Source organism: Heptranchias perlo, chromosome 20 (assembly GCF_035084215.1).
Source record: "Heptranchias perlo isolate sHepPer1 chromosome 20, sHepPer1.hap1, whole genome shotgun sequence".
NCBI lineage: Eukaryota > Metazoa > Chordata > Chondrichthyes > Hexanchiformes > Hexanchidae > Heptranchias > Heptranchias perlo.
The window spans coordinates 24,105,289-24,124,227 of record NC_090344.1 but is presented as its reverse complement, the minus strand read 5'-3'; the positions used below and the strand labels follow the sequence as shown (position 1 = coordinate 24,124,227).

Below are 18,939 nucleotides of genomic sequence, written 5' to 3'. Positions count from 1 at the left end.
TGTTCCCCTTTTACGTGAAAAAGCTCTATTTCAGTTCCCGCATAAAAACATAGTTTTGAGGAACTTGCTTCGGATAAACCTCCAGGCGTCAACTTGTGCTCAGAGAAGGGACAATTATTGTTCCTTCCTGTTAACTTGAACAACGGCTGTACCAAATTCCAGGTGTCATAAACTATCAACATTTTAAACCAGACCCTTAAAATGCAGTCTGGAAAGTGGAAAATGGTGGAAGTGCATCAGATACAAAGCACAAAAAATTATTTAAAGTTTCACTATCCATGTGAGTATTTCCGTGAGTCTGCAGCATAAAGTTATCGGTTACAACAATTATTCATCTTTCACAGAATTTCAATAGTTTCATTAATTAATGTAATAACGTTCATTTGTCACTGCAACCACAAGCTTTAGTTCGGTGAAATATTAATGTTGTTAATCATGCGATGTGATGTTTTTCTCTGGCACAATCATTTAGCGCGTTCTGCTCTTAACCCAAAATTTGGTGGTCCGATGACCCCCAAGGGACGATACAATATCCCCGATTTCAATGCGTGTTTTCACTGTAAGAAAATGCACCATAAATGAATTTGATGAAGAGTGACTAATATTGTTGACTTGAAATAGTTAGTGTGCAACTTGACATTGCACCACATCAAAATCCAAATTGAGATTCGGGGCCAAAAAAGCAGATATATGCACGGAGGCAGAGGACAAAGCTGGAGTATTAAATGAATACTTTGCATCTGTCTTCACCAAGGAAGAAGAAGCTGCCAGAGTCAGTAAAAGAGGAGATCGTGGAGATGCTGGATGGGATAAAAATTGATAAAGAGGATGTACTAGAAAGGCTGGCGGTACTGAAAGTGGGTAAGTCACACGGTCCGGATGAGATACATCCTTGGTTGCTGAAGGAAGTAAGGGAGAAAGTTTCAGAGTTGCTGGCCATAATCTCCAATCGTCCTTACATATGGGGGTGGTGCCAGAGGACTAGAAAATCTCAAATGTTACTCCCTTTTTAAAAAAAAGTGTGAAAGGATAAACCCAGCAACTACAGGCCAGTCAGTTAAACCCAGTTCGGCAAGTGTAGATTAATAAAGGAAAGCCAGCACGAATTTGTTAAATGCAAATCGTGTTTAACAAACTTGATTGAGTTTTTCGATGAAGTAAAGTGCCACATAATTGGCTTGTGAGCAAAATTGCAGTCCATGGAATAAAAGCATGGATACGAAATTGGCGAAATGACAGAAAACAGAGAGCAGTGGTGAACGGATTTTTTTTCGGACTGGAGGAAGCTATACAGTGTTGCTCCCCAGGGGTTGGGACGAGGACCACTGCTTTTTTGATATATGTTAGTCACTTGGACTTGTGTTTACAGGAACAATTTCAATAATTGCAGATAACACAAAACTAGTAAACAGTGAAGAGGATAATAATAATCTTCAAGAGTACACAGATAATCTGGTGGAATCGGCGGACACATGGCAGATGAAACTTAACGCAGAGAAGTGCAAAGTGATATATTTTGGCAGGAAGAATGAGGAGATGCAATATAAACTAAATGATAGAATTCTAAATGAGGTGCTGGAATAGAGAGTCCTGGGGGCATATGTGCACACATCTTTGAAGGTGGCAGGACAGGCTGAGAAAGTGGTCCTGGGCTTTATAAATAGAGGCAGGGAGTACAAACTCAAGAAAGTTATGTTGAACCTTTATAAAACACTGGTTCGGCTACAACCAGAGTATTGTATCCAATTCTGGGCACCGCATTTTAGGAAGGATGTGAAGGCCTTAGAGAGCATGCAGAAAAGGTTGACGAGAATGGTTCCAGGGATGAGGGACTTCAGTTATGTGGACAGACTGGAGGAGTTGGGATTGTTCTTAGAGCAGAGTCGGTTGAAAGGAGATTTGATAGAAGTGATCAAAATCATGAAGGGTTCAGAAAAAGTAAATAAAGAGAAGCTGTTCCCATTAGCAGAAAGGTCGAGAACCAGACGACATAGATTTAAGGTGATTAGCAAAAGAAACCAAAGACGAAATGAGTAAAACTTTTTTACGCAGAGAGTTGTTATGATCCAGATGTGCTGCCTCAAACGGTGGAAGCAGATTCAATCATGGCTATCAAAAAGGAATTGGATAAATACTTGAAGGAAAAAAGTTGCAGGGCCACGTGGAAAGAGCGGGGGAATGAGACTAACTGGATTGCTCTTACAAAGAGATGGCACGGTATGGATGGGCCGAATTGACTTCCTTCTGTGCTGTAACCATTCTATGATTCGATGATTGGATGGACAGAGCGGTCTAAAAGGATAGGCGATCGGTTGTGTGTAGCAGGGAAACTTTCGACTGGTTGCACGGCTGTGTTACTGACGGCTCGTTGGTCTCGGATTATGGTTTTCACTTTGGGCGTTTCACTAATTGATATGTGAGAGGTCCGGGGTTCAAATTCCTGGACGAGCCCTCCTGTGTCACTATTTTCAGTGGAAATTCATTCATTTATTTTTCACATCTTTTCAGCGTTGCAGAATACAGGATTGACTTAATTCCAGAGCATGTTTGACGTTTCGTGGCTCGAATGCAGAGGGTTTGTCGACGCAACACCACATCGGGAAAGGAAAATGTCTCAACGTGGTGTGCAGATTGAAGCTGAATGTGAATCTATCTCTTTTCAGGGGTGCAGAAAGAAAATGCTCCTTCATCGGCCGGGAATCAATCCCCGTCTCCTCGGGTGGCAGGTGAGAATTCTACCAGTGAAACAGCAACGTCCGGACGGTCGCGGCTGCATGTGTTCAGTTGGAAACCTGTCTGAAAGAACATGTAGTCTCACAAATCTCCTGTGAGTACCCTGTGCATTCTGAATAACAGCCGTGCATCAAAGGCGCTCGCAGTTGCGGTAGTCGCGTGGTTCAGACGTTAGATCTGAAACCCAATGGGGTATTCCAGCAGAAGTTGGAATCGTGCTATCGGCGCTATTGTGTAAAGTTTTGTTCAATGCTCAAATAAATATGATCTGGAGATAAAGGGCTGCAATTCCTTCCCTCAGAGAGATACTCCACCGCGGCAGATCATTTTAACTGGGAGCCCAGTGGTCACTTGCAAAATATCAAGATACGTGAAGGGAACTTCACAATGTTCCACAACTGTCCAAAACTGGGCACCGCACTTTATAAAGGATGTGAAGGCGTCAGAGAGGGTGCAGAAACATTTACTGGAATGGTTCCAGGGATGAGGTCATCAGTTACGTGGGTAGACTGGAGAAGCTGGAGTTGTTCCCTTCGAGCAGAGAAAGTTGAGTGGAGATTTGATAGAAGTGTTCAAAATCATGACGGGTTTAGATAAAGTAAATTAAAAAAAACTGCTCCCGTTGGCGGAAGGGTCGAGAACCAGAGGACGCAGATTTACGGTGGTTGACAAAAGAACCAAAGGCGAGAAAAGGAAAAACTTCTTAAACTAGCGAGTGGATATAATCTGGAATGCATCGCCTGAAAGGGTGGTGGAAGCAGATTTAATCATTGTTTCTAAGAGGAATTGGATAAGTATTTGAAGGGAAAATATTTGCAGGTATACGGGGAAAGAACGGGGGAATGGGACGATCTGGATTGCACTTAAAGAGAGCTGGCACAGGCTCGATGGGCCGAATGGCCTCCTTCTGGGCAGTGACGATTCTATGATTCTATATCTCCCAATCTCCATCGTAAATGCTGCGAACTTGACGTTAGGTTTTTTCGATACTTTTATCTCTCTATCTCTCTCTGTCTCTGTCTCTCTGTGTTTCCCCCTGATGGACTTCTCAGGCAGCCTTGAACGGCCAAAGCTGATCGAACCTGCGACACCAGCAGAGAAGGGTAAAGATCGAAAGACTGAGACGGGAGGAAAACTAAAAATCCAACCCAGATGATGAACTCGCAGATAATATCCACACATTAATGTCTCTTCGTCCTCACAGTGAAAACATCAGTAATTTTATTCCAGTATAAAAAGAAAGAAAGTCTTGTCTTTATAAAGCGCTTTTCAAGACCTCAAGACCTCCCAAAGCGCTATACAGCCAATGAGGTATTTTTGAAGTGTAGTCACTGTTATACTTGTGATGGAGTGGATAATCTGCGGATGCCGAGGGAGACAACAATGTAACTTTCGAGAAATTAATTCTGAAAAGTCTCACTTGGCATGACAAGTCGCACATTCAAAACGAATGTGGTAAAGAGAGGCTAATATTGTTGATATGAAATAGTTAGTGTACAACTTCACATTGCTGTACATCGGAATATAAAAAGTGATTGGATGGATCGCAGGATGGCCGATCGGCGATGGGTCGCACCGAATTCTGCACTGGTTGCACCCTTTTGGTAGCAGTAGCTGTTCTGTTTTTGCATAGCTGCGATGGCCGAGTGGTTCAGGCGTTAGACTCGAAATCTAATGGGGTTTTCCTGCGCAGGTTCGAATCCTGCTCGTAGCGCTATTTCTTATAGATTTGTTCAATGATCAAACAAATAAGGACTGGAGTTGACGGACCGTGTTCCCTCCCTCAGAGAGATGATCCAGCGAGGCAAATGCTTTTAATTCGGAGCCAATGGTCTCTTGCAGAGTTGCACGGCACGTGAAAGAATCTCCACCAAGCTCCATCTTAAATTCTGCTCGTTCGCAAAGCTTGACATTTATCCGATTTGTTTCTATACTTTAATCTCTCCCTGTCCCTGTCTCTTGACTCTCTGAATTTTCCCCTGATGGACTTCTCAGGTTTTCTTGAACGGCCAAGGATGATCGAACCTGCAACACCAGCAGAGAAGGGTAAAGATGGAAAGACTGAGACGGGGGGAGAAGCAAAGGTGCAACCCAGTTGATGTATTCGGAGCTATTGTCCACACATTTATGTCTCTTCGACCTCACAGTGAAAAAAATCAGCAATTTGAATACAGTGCACTTATGGTAGAGTGTTTAAATGCGAGTGTTGAGACATACAACAATCGAACCGTTGCCATGGTGATGACCGAATCTAAACACTAGACCACAAAGAAACGCTGAAAATTCTTTGGTGCGAACAAGCAGCCCAACGCGGCCTTTCCTACTTGCCTCTTTGTAATTCAGGTCATTATCGTGCGAGACAAGCTGCCCGCAAAAAAATGGCATTTTCTGTTCAAACTACTATCGCGACAGAAGGTGATGTTCAGGCAATGACAGCACCAAGTGCAACTAGGCATGTACATGAAATGGAAAGTGAGGTAAAATACTCCCACAAGCTGCTGATGGACATGTTTCCATTTCCAAAATTCACGAACCTGAATGCAGCTCCTGGGAAAACTGCAAGGCCACGCAGGTCCATCATGAATCATTTGAAGCAACTGGCAGTTTAAAGTGGCATCTCCTCCTGCTTCTGTCGGGGGTGAAGGAGAGACACCGTCGTTATAAAAGTACAGTTTGATTTGGTACAGAACTGTACAGAGAAGGAGCACATATACTGGGGCTGTGAGATATTCTATATTATTCATATTTAACCACAAGAATATCCGCAGTCAGAAGCTGAAAAGAAGGGAGAGATAAGAGGCCTGAAAATAAACACAGAGCTGAATGAATCACGGAAGAGTGAAAGAAAAGTAAATCTTACCAGTTCTGCTGTGTTCCGTGCGCAATCTTGGGCGCTCCCCGATGGACTGATGGTTGGAATTTAATGCTCCCACCAACGCATGAGTTCGATTCCAAGTCAGCGAATTAACTTTAGCAAAAGTTATTAAATTAATTACATGAAACTAATTAAACCCTGTTGGTAGATGAATGACTGTTTTATTCACCATTAATCAAACGATAACTTTCTATTTCATACTGAAGGAGATGTTGACGTGGTTACCGAGAGACAGTCAAAACTTTAATCAGATTTTTATGCTTTGCAGGTGATCAAATTTCATCATTTTATAGACTGTATCTTAAGGATATGATTAAAAGCTCAGTGCAGCTGTTGTTAAATTTAAAATGAATAGGAAATTGTCGCCTTTTATTACAAGAACGCCCGAACCGGTTCTACGATCAAGATGAAAGTAACACAACGAGGAACACCTGATACAAAAATCCCCACCGTTTTGCTTTTCCAACATAAAGGGTGTGACATTTATTTTCTGAACATAGAAACAGTCTGGTCTCGCTCACTACAGAAATCTCCATGTCACAGCGAAACAGCTCTCCTGCAGCTCGTGCGGCCTCCCTTCGGGCCTTTCGGGGGCTTGTCTACCAAGGAGAATTGTAATTTTCTTGCTTCCAAAAAATACATTGAAACCCTGGAACTTTGAGGCGATGAATCCTGAGGAAAAATCAAATAAGAGCTCGAACCATCAAACTTCCGTGCAAACCGACAGCACCAACTAGACAGGTGAAGAGGTCACCTGCTAAACCAATAATTAATTGGGCTAAACTTTGAGTTTGCAGCGACCAATATAACAACTGTCTACAGTCAGTCCAAAATGAATGGTTGAAGCTTGTCGGAGTGAAAATCCAAACAGCCGGTCTTCACTCTTAAACCAGCAACTATGAAGAAAAACATGCCGGAGAAATACTCGCTTTCAGTGCGGTGACACTGGGCCAGAGTAAAGCTCAGTTAATATGATTGGTGAGTGGCTGGAGGGTGGATTTCGAACTCCTGACCGATTGCACTGTGCATTTTCCAGATCTGCTTGGAGCACCAATCCCTTCAATTCATCACTTACAGGGACAATTCGATTCTCGGTTTCATTTCGCTGACGCTTGGTGAAATTTTACAAATTGGAAGCGATCAGTGTCAAAGCTAACCACGTCACCGACATGCTCGCAGATACAAAGCGGCCACACTCTGCTTCAGCAAGATGAAAGCCGAGAGCGATTTCACGGTCAAATATAATGGCGAACAAAACTTATTCAAAGAAAGTGCAGGTCGTTGAGTTGCCTTTAAATTCCTGATTGTTCGCATTGAACTTCTTCCCATTGCGTTTGAGAGCCACGTGGGGCGATTTGGGGACTTCATTTCATTTTATGCAGAAGTTTCAGATGCAGTTCAAGGTCAAAAGTCCTGGGACCACTGTTGTTCACAATTTACCGGTGCTGGGACCACTGTTGTTCGCAATTTATCGGTTCTGGGATCACTGTTGTTCACAATTTATCGGTTCTGGGATCACTGTTGTTCACAATTTATCGGTACTGGGTTCACGGTTGTTCACAATTTATCAGTGCTGGGACCACTGTTGTTCTCAATTTATCGGTACTGGGTTCACGGTTGTTCACAATTTATCGGTGCTGGGACCACTGTTGTTCTCAATTTGTCGGTGCTGGGTCCACTGTTGTTCACAGTTTATCGGTGCTGGCGCCACTGTTGTTCACAATTTATCGGTGCTGGGACAACTGTTGTTCACAATTTATCGGTAATGGGACCACTGTTGTTCACAATTTTGTCAGTGCTGGGACCACTGTTGTTCACAATTTATCGGTGCTGGGACAACTGTTGTTCACAATTTATCGGTGCTGGGACCACTGTTGTTCACAATTTATCGGTGATGGGACCATTGTTGTTCACAATTTACAAAAATGATTTAGTCATAGGAATCGGAAATACAATTTCAAAATTGACAGACAGCACATAATTGGGAGCTGTAGTTAATGCAAAGGAAAAATGCGAAAAATACAGGAAGACGTCAGTAAACTTGCAAAATGGGCGTGTAAATGGCAAATTAGTTTCAATATTTATTGTGTATTCCCTTGCCTTGTTTGCCCTCCCTAAATGCATTACCTCATTCTCCAGATTGAATTGCATTTGCCACTATTCTATCCACCTGTCCATTCCACTGATATCTTCCTGCAGTCCACAGCTTCCCTCCTCCCCATCAACCACACGACCAATTTTTGCATCTTCTGCAAAATTGTTAATAATACCCCGTACATTTAAATCCAAATCAATGATCTGTGCTACGAAAAGCAGCGACCTACTACGGATCCCTGCGGAACCCCACTCGAGACAGCCTTGCAGTCACAAAAACACCCATCGACCATTGCTTCCTGCCACTCAGTCAATTTTGGGTCAACTTGCCAATTTCCCTTGGATCCAATGGACTTTTACACTATTGACCAATCTGCCATATAGGACTTTGTCAAAAGCCTCGCGAAAATCTATGTAGACTACAAAAAACGCACTACCCTCATCCACCTTCCTTGATACCTCCAAAAAAATTCAATTCAAACGACCTTCCCTTAACAAATCCATGCTGACTGCCCTTCATTAATCCGTCCCTTTCTAAATGAAGATTAATACTTTCCCCCAGAATTGTGCTCAATACCGAGGTTAGGCTGACTGGCCTGCAATAATTCGATCTATTCCTTTCTCCCTTTTTAAACAACGGTACAACTTCAGCAGTCCTCCAATCCTCCGGCATCACACCTGCAGCCAGGGAGGATTGGGAAATGATGGTCAGAGCCTCCGCTATTTCCTTCCTTGCTTCTGTTAACAGCTTGGGATGTATTTCATCCGGGCCTGGCGATTCAGGTGGAGTGATTTGGGGACTTCCTTTCCCTCTTTGCAAACGTTTGCACCGCAGGTCAAGATCACAAGTCCAGGTCCAAATTAGGACTACTTCCGGGTTTGAACCTGAAATCGTGAATTATACCACGACCCCAACGAGCCCAGAAACAAGAATGTGTCTTTAAATTAACGTGTTGCAGACACATTCTATGAGAGGTCTGTCTGTGCAATGAAAGGGCGTTTTCGAACACTCATTCGGTTATCCGTTTCCTCCTGAACAAACACCACATTGTTATTTTGTCGCTCAATTCCACAAATTAGGTAAAATAACCAGCTGCACAAGGCACTGCTGGGAGTTGAACCCAGAATCTTCTGTTTACTAGACAGACGCTTTAACCAACTAAGCCACAGCGCCAATTGATGACACTTTGTCTCCACCTCCTCTCATTAATATCTATCAGCGACACTTCACTGTTGGGTGTTCAGGCCGTTTTATCTTTGTCTGTTTCGCTTGTCCGTTCACCTGTGCATTCCGACACTGACTGGATTTCTCGCTGTGTTTATCTTTGTGCATCCATCAGTGCGTTATTACACGGATGATTATGTGTGATTGTATTTGTTACATTAAATAAATTCGGGGATCAGACAATTCTCGCTCTGACATTGGAGAACTATTGAGCCGAACTTTACAGCGAAGTGTTGTTTATTGTGGTGCTGAAACTAAAAAAAAATCGTAAGAGGAGCAAAAAGGGAAAAGGAGAAAAACTTGTGAGGGAAATTTAGGACAACTCTCAAGGTTTTTCCAAATATATTAAGAGAACGAAGGGAGGCTTGGAGTAATGTGGGCCGCTTGAAGACAGATGGAGATGATATTGTAATTGAAAATCAGGAAATGGCAGAGTTGCTAAATTTTTACTTTGCATCGGTCGTCACAGAAATGGATGAGGCTAAAAGCAGAGACACTAGGAAAACTGTTAATAAATCAAGGGGTTTCCTTTTAGTAAAATAATGGCAATGGAGAAAATAATTAGGCTAAATATAGACAAATCTCCACGACCTGATGTTTACCATCCCAGGGGATTGAAAGGAACAAGTGAGGAAATTGTACATGCTTTCGTCATGATCGATCAAAACTCTCTTGATTTAAGAATTGTTATTTAATGAAGCGCATCTTGATTGGAGGCTTCTGTTTGAGAAAGATCTCGAAGTGATAATTGAGAGACCGAAAATGAAGCTGTTTGGCGGGAGCGCTGATGCTGTCGGTTGTTCGCTGCTCTCGTGTTGCACAATTATTGAGCGTGCGTTACTTATTTATAGCAGTATGGGCTCCAGAAATGACCAGGTTGTGAGTTCGAGCGTCTTCTAAAACAATCAAACCTTTTACTCCGAACATTTTGACTGGAGTTCAAGGTACAACTGGTATGTTCCATAACGCATCTACTTCTTAGTGTTCCCATGGGAGCTCTTGGGTTCCTCCGGCCTGCCGTCTTGCAATAGCAGGTGCCAGTTTACTTGTTCATAGGGGGAGAGGGGACTTTTTGCGGCAGCTCATATGGCAAAGGGGCCGGTACGAGATCTTTAAATCTAAAGAACCAAACAAACAATTCTTCTTTTCGTTAAGCCGATATTCATCGGTTGGAAGTTTCGTGTTGGCAAAATTTGGAAGGGAAATATGCTGCCTGATGTCACTGTGTAACGGGTGAAATTATTCAGCTTACAGATGTTAATAGGCTGAAAGGTCGAGAGGCCTTTTCCAGCTCCCGTGTGGGACAAGTTCAGCTTTTGTGCCGCTGGGTAAAGTGTTATTTTAATTGGTGCTAACGAATGACAAGACATTTGGCACAAACAAGAAGAATTGTAAACTCACGAGTTCACTGTCCATGTTTCTTACATCATGTTCAACAGGAACAAGGATTCTCCTCAACATGTTGCTGAGAATTTTATAAAACGGACCTCACCCTTGCTTGCCGGCTGCAGGGATGATTCAGAGGCCTGCCATGAATATGCACGATGGGAGCGTATGTAGTATCGAGGCTGGGTAGCTCAGTCGGTAGAGTATCAGACTTTTAAAGTGGGCAGTGAGCTGAAGGTCCAGCGTTGAACTCCCTGTCCAGGCTCCAAATTTCGGAATAGCTGGCAAGCTGTCACTTTGCAGCGGGACCTGCTATGTGTTGTCAAAGTTTCGGAAGTATCCTTTTTCCCAGTGTGGGCAGTAATGTGATGTCTGAAGCGGTTCCCCATCAGGAATTCTAGTTCACTGTATTAATTTCGCAACACTCATTAAACTCTGTAAAAAAGACGAATGCTTGTTCGAATCGCCATTAATCAACCAGTAACTTTCTGTTTCCGGCTGAATGAAATGCTAACTTTTTTATGCTCTCATTCACCAGGCCGAAATTAGGGAGTTCAGAGGGGAAGAGAAAAAGGAAATGAGAGGCAAAGAGAAATATGACTATGGACTGACGGCCAACATAAAAGGGAATCCAAAAGTCTTCTGCAGGCATGTAAACAGTAAACGGGTAGTAAGCGGAGGCGAGAGGCGGATTCGGCCCGATCAAGGAGATCTACTCATGGAGGCAGAGGGGATGGCCGAGGTACCAAATGAGTACTTTGCATCTGTCTTTACCAAGGAAGCAGATGCTGCCAGAGTCTCAGCAAAGGAACTTATAGTTGAGATACTGGATGGTCTAAAAATTGATAAAGAAGAGGCACTTGAACGGCTGGCTGTACTTAAAGTAGGTAAATCACCTGTTCCGGATGGGATACATGCTAGGTTGCTGAGGGAAGTAACGGTGGAAATTGCAGAGGTACTGGCCATAATCTATCAACATCCTTAGATATGTGGGTGGTGCCAGAGGACTGGAGAATTGCAAAGGTTGCACCCTTGTTCTGAAATGGGTACACGGATAAACCCAGCAAATATAGGCCAGTCAGTTTAACCTCAGTGGTGGGGAAACTTTTAGAAACGATAATCCGGGACAGAATTAACAGTCACTTGGTCGAGGGTGAATTGATTAGGGAAAGCCAGCACGGATTTGTTAAAAACAAATCGTGCTCAACTAACCTGTAAGAGTTTTTGATGAGGTAACAGAGAGGATAGATGAAGGCAATTCAGTTGATGCGGTGTATATCGACTTTCAAAAGGTGTTTGATAAAGTGCTGCATGGTAGGCTTATCATCAAGAAAGGGACAGGAAACAGAGATTACTGGGGAACGGTTCTTTTTCGAACTGGAGAGAGTTGTAGAGTGCTGTTCCCCAGGGATCAGTGCTCGGACCACTGCTTTTCTTGATATATATCAATGACTTGGACTTTCGTGCACAGGGCACAATTTCAAAATTTGCAGATGAAACAAACCTTGGAAGGGTAGTAAACAGTGTTAAGGACAGTGATAGACTTCAAATGACATAGACAGGCTGGTGGCATGGGCGGAGACGTGGCAGATGAAATTTAACGCTGAAAAATGCGAAGTGATACATTTCGGTTGGAAGAACGAGGAGAGCCGATATAAACTCCAGGGCACAAATGTGAAAGCGGTACAGGAACAAAGAGGGGTTTATGTGTACAAATAGTTGAATGTGGCAGGGCAGGTTGAGAAAGCGGTTAAAAAGCATTCGGGGTCCTGGGCTTTATAAATAGATGTACAGAGTGCAAAAGTATAGAAGTCAGGATGAAACATTATAACACACTGGTTCGAACACAACTGAAGTATTGTGTCCGGTTCGGGACACCGCACTTCAGGAAAGATGTGAAGGCCTTGGAGGGGGAGCAGAAAAAAATTACCAGCATAATTGCAGGGATGAGGGACTTTAGTTACGTGGATAGACTGGAGAATCTGAGGTTGTTCTCCTCGGAAAAGAGACGGTTTTGTGGAGATTTGATAGAGGTATTCAAAATCATGAAGGATCTCGACATAGAAGATGGAATGCACTGCGCGAGGGTGTGATGGAGGCAGATTCAATCATGGCCTTCAAAAGGGAACTGGATAAGTACTTGAAAGGAAAAAAAATGCAGGGCTTCGGGGAAAGGCGGGGGAGTGTTTCTAGCTGGATTGCTCTTGCAGAGAGCGAGCACGGACTCGATGGGCCGAATGGCCTCTTTCCGTGCTGTAGCCTTTCCATGATTCAACTCAATGTGCATGAGGCGATGCCAAGGGAACAGAGCGTGCCGCAAATCGACACACCTCTCAGTATCCTCCCAACCAATGTAGTTTAAGAGCAAATAATTCTGAAACGTCTCACTTGACAACTCAAGTCGTACACTCGAAACCAATTTGGTAAAGGGAGACTAATATTGGTGATTGGAAATATTTGGTGTGCAACTTGATATTGCTGGACACCGGAGCAGAAAACGAGATTGGATGCACAGACCTGGTCTGAAAGGATGGCCGATCGGCTGTGGGAGGCAACGAACTTTTACACTGGCTGCAAAGCTGAAGTAACAGCGGCTCGTTGGTCTAGGGGTATGATTCTCGCTTAGGGCGTTTCATTGAATGATATGCGAGAGGTCCCGGGTTCAAATCCCGGACGAGCCCTCCTTTTAGTGAAAAGTCACCAATTGGCTTCTGACATGTTTTCAGTGTTGCTGTTGGTGGAACTGAATTCTTTCCAGAGGATGTTTGAGCTCCAGTGGACTCAATGCCGGAGTATCGTCGGCGCAACACACGTGAAGGAAATAAAATGTCTCAAGATGATGAGGAGTTTGAAGCTAAATTTGGATTTTTTTCCAATTCTGGCGGATATTAGATGACGGGATAGAAAGCCACATATCCAAGTTTGCCGATGACACCAAGATGGGCAGCATTTTCAGCAGTGCAGATGGAAACATAAAATTACAGAGAGGTATTAATATAATAAATGAATGGGTAAAATTGTGGCAAATCGATATCAATTTAGTCAAGTGTGAGGTCATCCACTTTGGACCAAAACGGATAGATCAGAATACTTTGTAAATGGTGAAAAGCTCGAAACAGTGGAGGTCCAAAAAGACTGATGTGTCCATCTACATACGTCATTAAAATGTCATTGACAGGTACAAAAAGTAATCAAAAATGTTAATGGAATGTTGGTCTTTATATCTAGAGGACGAGAATACAAGGGGATAGGCATTATGATACAGCGATACAAAGCCCTGGTTAGACCACACCTGAAGTATTGTATTCAGTTCTGGGCAACGCACCTTAGGAAGGATATATTGGCTGTGGAGGGAATGCAGCGTCGATTTACTAGAATGTTACCTGGACCCCAAGGGTTACATTACGCGGAGAGATTACATAAACTCGGGTTTACCTCGAATTTAGTAGATTAAGAGCTGATTTGATCGAACTTTTCGAAATATTAAGGGGAACTGATGGAGTAGATAGAGAAAAACTATTTCCGCCGGTTGGGATGTCGAGGACTTGGGGACATCGCCTAAACATTCGGGTCAGGACTTTCAGGAGTGAAGTTGGGAAACACCTCTCCAAGCAAAGGGAGGGAGAAGTTTGGAACTCTCTTCCGCAAACGGCAGTTGATGCGAGCTCAATTGTTAATTTTAAAACTGAAATTGATCAATTTTTGTTAACTGAAGTTATTAAGCGATACGGGGCTAAGGCGATTATATGGAGTTCGGTCACATATCAGCCATGATCTGTTTGAATTGCGGAACAGGCTCGAGGGGTGAAATGGCATACTTATATTCCTCAGCTCCTCATTGGTGAGAATGATTCTGTATTGGCCGGAAATCGAACCAAAGTCTCCCGCACAAGAATTGAGAATTCGACCCCTGAACCTCCAATGCGCGCGTTCTTAATAGCGGCAAGTGTCCATTTGGAATCCGATCTGAACGAACATGCCGTTTACAGCTGCGGTGGCCGAGTGTTTAAAGCGTTGGACTCAAAATCCAATTGAGGTTTTCCTGCGCAGGGTTGAATTCTGCTCGCAGAGCAACTGTTTAAAGATCCCTTCAGTGCTGAAATAGATTAATTGGAGTTAATTGACCGCATTTATCTCTCTCCCAGAATGAGAGATTCTACAGCGTGGCCGGTGCTTTTAATTAGTGTCAGAACTTCTCTTGAAAGACTTCAAGACCCGAGAAGGAATCTCTCCCAACCTGTAACTTAAATTCTGCTAGTTTGCAAAACCTGACATTTATACTCTTTATTTTCTTTGCCTGCATCTCTCTATCTCTCCCTGTCTCTGTCTCTTGTCTCTCTGTGTTGTCCCCGATGGACTTCTCAGGTTTCCTTGAATGGCGAGAGCTGATCTAACCGGCAACAATAGCAGAAAAGGGTAAAGGAAAAAAAGACTGAGATAGTAGGAAAAGGAAAGGTGCAACCCAGCTGATAAATTGTAGCTAATGTCTCCACATTCATGGCTCTTCGCTCTCATAGTGAATGAAAGCAGCAATTTGAGTAAAGTATATTTATGGTCGCGTGTAAACAACAATGTCGTTTCAGAGCAATTCATTCTGTAAAGTGTGACTTGATAACACAAGTCGTACATTCAAAAGGAATTTGATGTTGTTGATATGATATAATTGGTGTAGAACCTGACATTTTTCGACATCGTATATCGTACAAGAAAGCGGGATTGTATGGACAGAGCGTTCTGAAAGGATGGCGGATCGGCTGCGTTGCAGTAAAATTTTACAGTGGCTGCACGGCTCTGTTGCCAGTTGGTCTTCGGGTCTGATTCTCGGTCAGGGAGTTTCACTGGTTCAAAACCCGTTGAGCCCCGTTGTGTCCCCATTTTCAGTCAAAGATCACCAATTGGCTTCTCATTTCCTTTCAGCGGTGCAGAAGGCAGGTTTGACTTATCTCCAGCAGAGCATGTTTGAGCACCAGAGGACAGAATGCAGAAAGTTTGTCCAAGCAACACACGTAGAGGAAATGAAGATAATCTTTCAAGAAGTTGGACCGATTGAAGCCGTCACATGAATTTATCCCAACTCAGGCGATCTCATGGGCACAGAATACAAAAGGTAAAGGATGCTGCATTGTCCTGGAAACAAACTCATGGTTTACCGCCGTCAGGCAAGGGTTCCACAATGAACCACACGGCTGCAGACTGCACGTGTAGCGTTGGATACATGTCTAGAACATGCAGTCTGGCAGAGTTCCCGTATGTCCACCTCGAAGATTTCACGAATTGCCTTTAAGCTGCACCTTAAATTCTGCTCAATCACAGAATTTGGAGATTGATACTATTTTTCTTTGCATGTATCTCGATATCTCTGTCTGCGTTTCTTCCCTCTCTGTGTTTCCCCCGGATGGTCTTATCCGGTTTCTTTGAACGGCCAGGTCTGCAAACCCGGGCGTTCCAGAAGGGTTTCTGGAACGCCCGGGTTTCCAGAAAGTCGGATCTTCAGTCCAATTGTTGGATTTCGACGGGATGAGCTTTGCGATTTTCGTCTCCGTTTTTGGAAAATATAAACCCAGATGGGTTTTCACCTCCTCGGGTCCCGTCAACTTCGGGTAATGGGAATGAACCCAATCTATCATTCGGTCTTAATATCTGTATTCTCATTGCTTAAGAATTAAATTACGGGGTTACATTTATTTTGAGGACACATTTTAGAAATTAACACATAACAGACTTATTCGAAAACTAGAAGCAGATGGGATTAAATGACCGGTGTTAACGTGAGCACGTAATTAGCTAAAGGACAGGAGGCAGAGAGTCGTGGTGAACGAATGTTTTTCTGACTGGAGAGAAATATGCAGTGGAATCCCCCAGGGGTCGGTATTAGGACTATTGCTTTTCTTCTTATATACACATGACTTGGATGTAGGAATAGGGAGTACCGTTTCGAAGTTTGCGGATGATACAAAACTTGGCAACGGAGAAAATATTGAGGAAGATAGCAGCAGACTTCAGGAGGACATGGACAGAATGGTGAAATGGGCAGTTACGTGACAGATTTAACGCCGATCAGTGTGAAGTGATGCACTTTTGGAAGAAGAACAAGAAGAGGCAGTATAATCTAAATGGAACAATTTATGGGGGGGTTGCAAGAGCAGAGGGACCTGGGGGATCATATTCACAAAACAGGGCAAGTTGATAAGGTAGTTAAAAAAGCGTATGGGATATTTGGCTTTGTAAATGGGGGCATTGAATTTAAATACAAGGAAGTCACACTAAACCTTTACAAATCACTAGTTAGGCCTCAGCTGGAATGTCTTGTACACTTCTGGGCACCATACTATACGAAGGATGAAAAGGGATTGAAGAGGATTCAGAGCAGGTTGACCTGGATGATACCAGTGATGAGGGACTTCAGTTATGTGGAGAGATTGGAGAAGCTGGGATTATTCCCCTTACAGCAGAGATGGTTAACGGGAGACATGACAGAGATATTCAAAATAATGAGGGGTTTTGAAATAGCAAGTAGGGAGAAACTGTTTCCTCTGGCAAGTGGGTCGGTAACCAGAGATCACAGATTTAAAATATTTGGCAAAATAACTAGAGAGGAATTTAAGAGATTTTTTTTTCACACAGAGGGTTTGTTAAGATCAGGAACGCACTTCCTGAAAGGATGGTGGAAGCAGATTCCACAGGATCATTCAAAAGGCAATTGGACATGTACTTGAAGAGGACTAATTTGCAGGGTTATGGGGAGAATCTGGGGTGTGGGTCTAATTTGGACAGGTCTTCGAAAAATAGCCGGCAAAGGTACTAAGGCCGAATGGCCTCCTTCTATGCTGTAAGATTCTATGATTCTATGATTAGCTTCTGAATCGTTGGAATTGATAATTTTCAGTGTTGTGGAGCAAAGAAAATTATAACCATGATATTTGGATTCACCATTCCCTTATGAATATCGCAGATTATAATGTCCAGGCGGGGGTAGGTCTGAATGGGGGATAGATTGCGGTGACTGGAATGGAAGCCCAGCAGAATGAACTTGATCTCAACAGCAGGCGGTGAACCTTCTTCTCGAGAGAGGATCGTCATTTCAGTTCAGAAGGAAAAAGGTATCAAGAAAATCGGGTGAAACAGATACGGTATGATCCGGGACTGACAGCACATCCCTTTTCAACAGACACAGACACGGAATGATCCGGGACTGACAGCACATCCCTTTTAAACAGATAGAGACACGGAATGATCCGGGACTGACAGCACATTCCATTTAAACCGACAGAGGCACGGAATGATCCGGGACTTACAGCAAATCCCTTTTTGAACAGACGCAGACACGGAATGATCCGGGACTGAGAGCACATCCCTTTTGAACAGACACAGACACGGAATGATCCGGACATAAATCATAATTATGGTACGTAAGTTTCTCTTGCAGAAACCTCCGTTGGCCTTTTCGAGAAGGAAGGGACCTGACCTTCTGGATGGACTGAATGAAAAAATACTGAACATCGACGAGGATGGGATTCGAACCCACGCGTGCAGAGCACAATGGATTAGCAATCCATCGCCTGAACCACTCGGCCACCTCGTCGCATGAACAAACTTGCACAAGCTCCTTTATTCAAAATGGAAATACTGGCTATGTTGCCAAACTGAAATCAAAACAATAAATGCTGGACATCCTCAGCAGGTCAGGCAGAATCTTTAGATATAGAAACAGAGTTAATATTTCATGTAGGTGACTATCACATGAGTAATCTATTACAATCCTGACTTGCGCCTTGCAGATGGTGGGACGGCTTTGGGGAGTCAGGAGGTGAGTTGCTCGGCGCAGAATATCCAATCTCTGACCTGCTCTTGTCGCCACAGTATCAATATGGCTGGTCCAGTTAACTTTCTGGTTCATGGTGATCACCAGAATGTTGATGGTGGGTGATTCCTGGAAAGATTCCATGAATGAGGGGCTTTAGTTTCATGGATAGACTGGAGAAGCTGGGGTTGTTCTCCTTGGAATAGAGACGGTTGCGAGGAGATTTAATGGAGGAATTCAAAATCATGAAGGATCTGGACAGAGTAGATAGAGAGAAACTGTTCCCATTGGCCGAAGGGTCAATGACCAGAGGACATAGATTTAAGGTGTTTTGCAAAAGAGCGAAAGGTGACATGAGGAAAAACTTTTTTACACAGCGAGTGTTTCGGATCTGGAATGCACTGCCCGAGGGGTGGTGGAGGCAGATTCAATCATGGCCTTCAACAGGGAACTGGATAAGTATATGAAATGAAAAAAAAATACAGGGCGACAGTGAAAGGGCGGGGTGGGGTCTTGCTGGATTGCTCTTGCAGAGACCCGGTACGGACTCGATGTGCCGAATGGCCTCTTTGCATGCTGTAACCTTTCTATGATTCTATTCTGTGTGTCGGGGGCGATGCAAAGCGACCGGAGCGTGACGTAAATCCACCTGCTCATAACCATTCCCTGATAATAAATCCGAGTGTGATGCAGAGAAGAAATACATAATTATGGTGCATGTCTTTCATCTTATGCTCACCACGAGAGATACTTCGTTTACCAGTGGGCCATTGCGCACTTTGATTGAAACTTCACCCAGATCACCCCTTACAATCCCAACACCTC

General features: G+C 43.5%; 4 non-coding genes across 4 annotated transcripts; 2 read left to right on the top strand and 2 right to left on the bottom strand.

Moving 5' to 3' along the window:
• Positions 1-4,365: 4,365 nt before the first annotated feature.
• On the top strand, positions 4,366-4,447 carry trnas-cga (transfer RNA serine (anticodon CGA)). The gene has a single exon. It is a non-coding gene; the product is annotated as a tRNA-Ser (tRNA).
• Positions 4,448-8,802: 4,355 nt separating this feature from the next.
• Positions 8,803-8,876, bottom strand: trnat-agu (transfer RNA threonine (anticodon AGU)). The gene has a single exon. It is a non-coding gene; the product is annotated as a tRNA-Thr (tRNA).
• A 4,029-nt stretch (positions 8,877-12,905) lies between these two features.
• Positions 12,906-12,994, top strand: trnap-agg (transfer RNA proline (anticodon AGG)). Its single transcript is given in 2 exon segments — positions 12,906-12,941; positions 12,959-12,994. It is a non-coding gene; the product is annotated as a tRNA-Pro (tRNA).
• Positions 12,995-17,813: 4,819 nt separating this feature from the next.
• Positions 17,814-17,895, bottom strand: trnas-gcu (transfer RNA serine (anticodon GCU)). Its single transcript has one exon. It is a non-coding gene; the product is annotated as a tRNA-Ser (tRNA).
• Between the last annotated feature and the right edge of the window lie 1,044 nt (positions 17,896-18,939).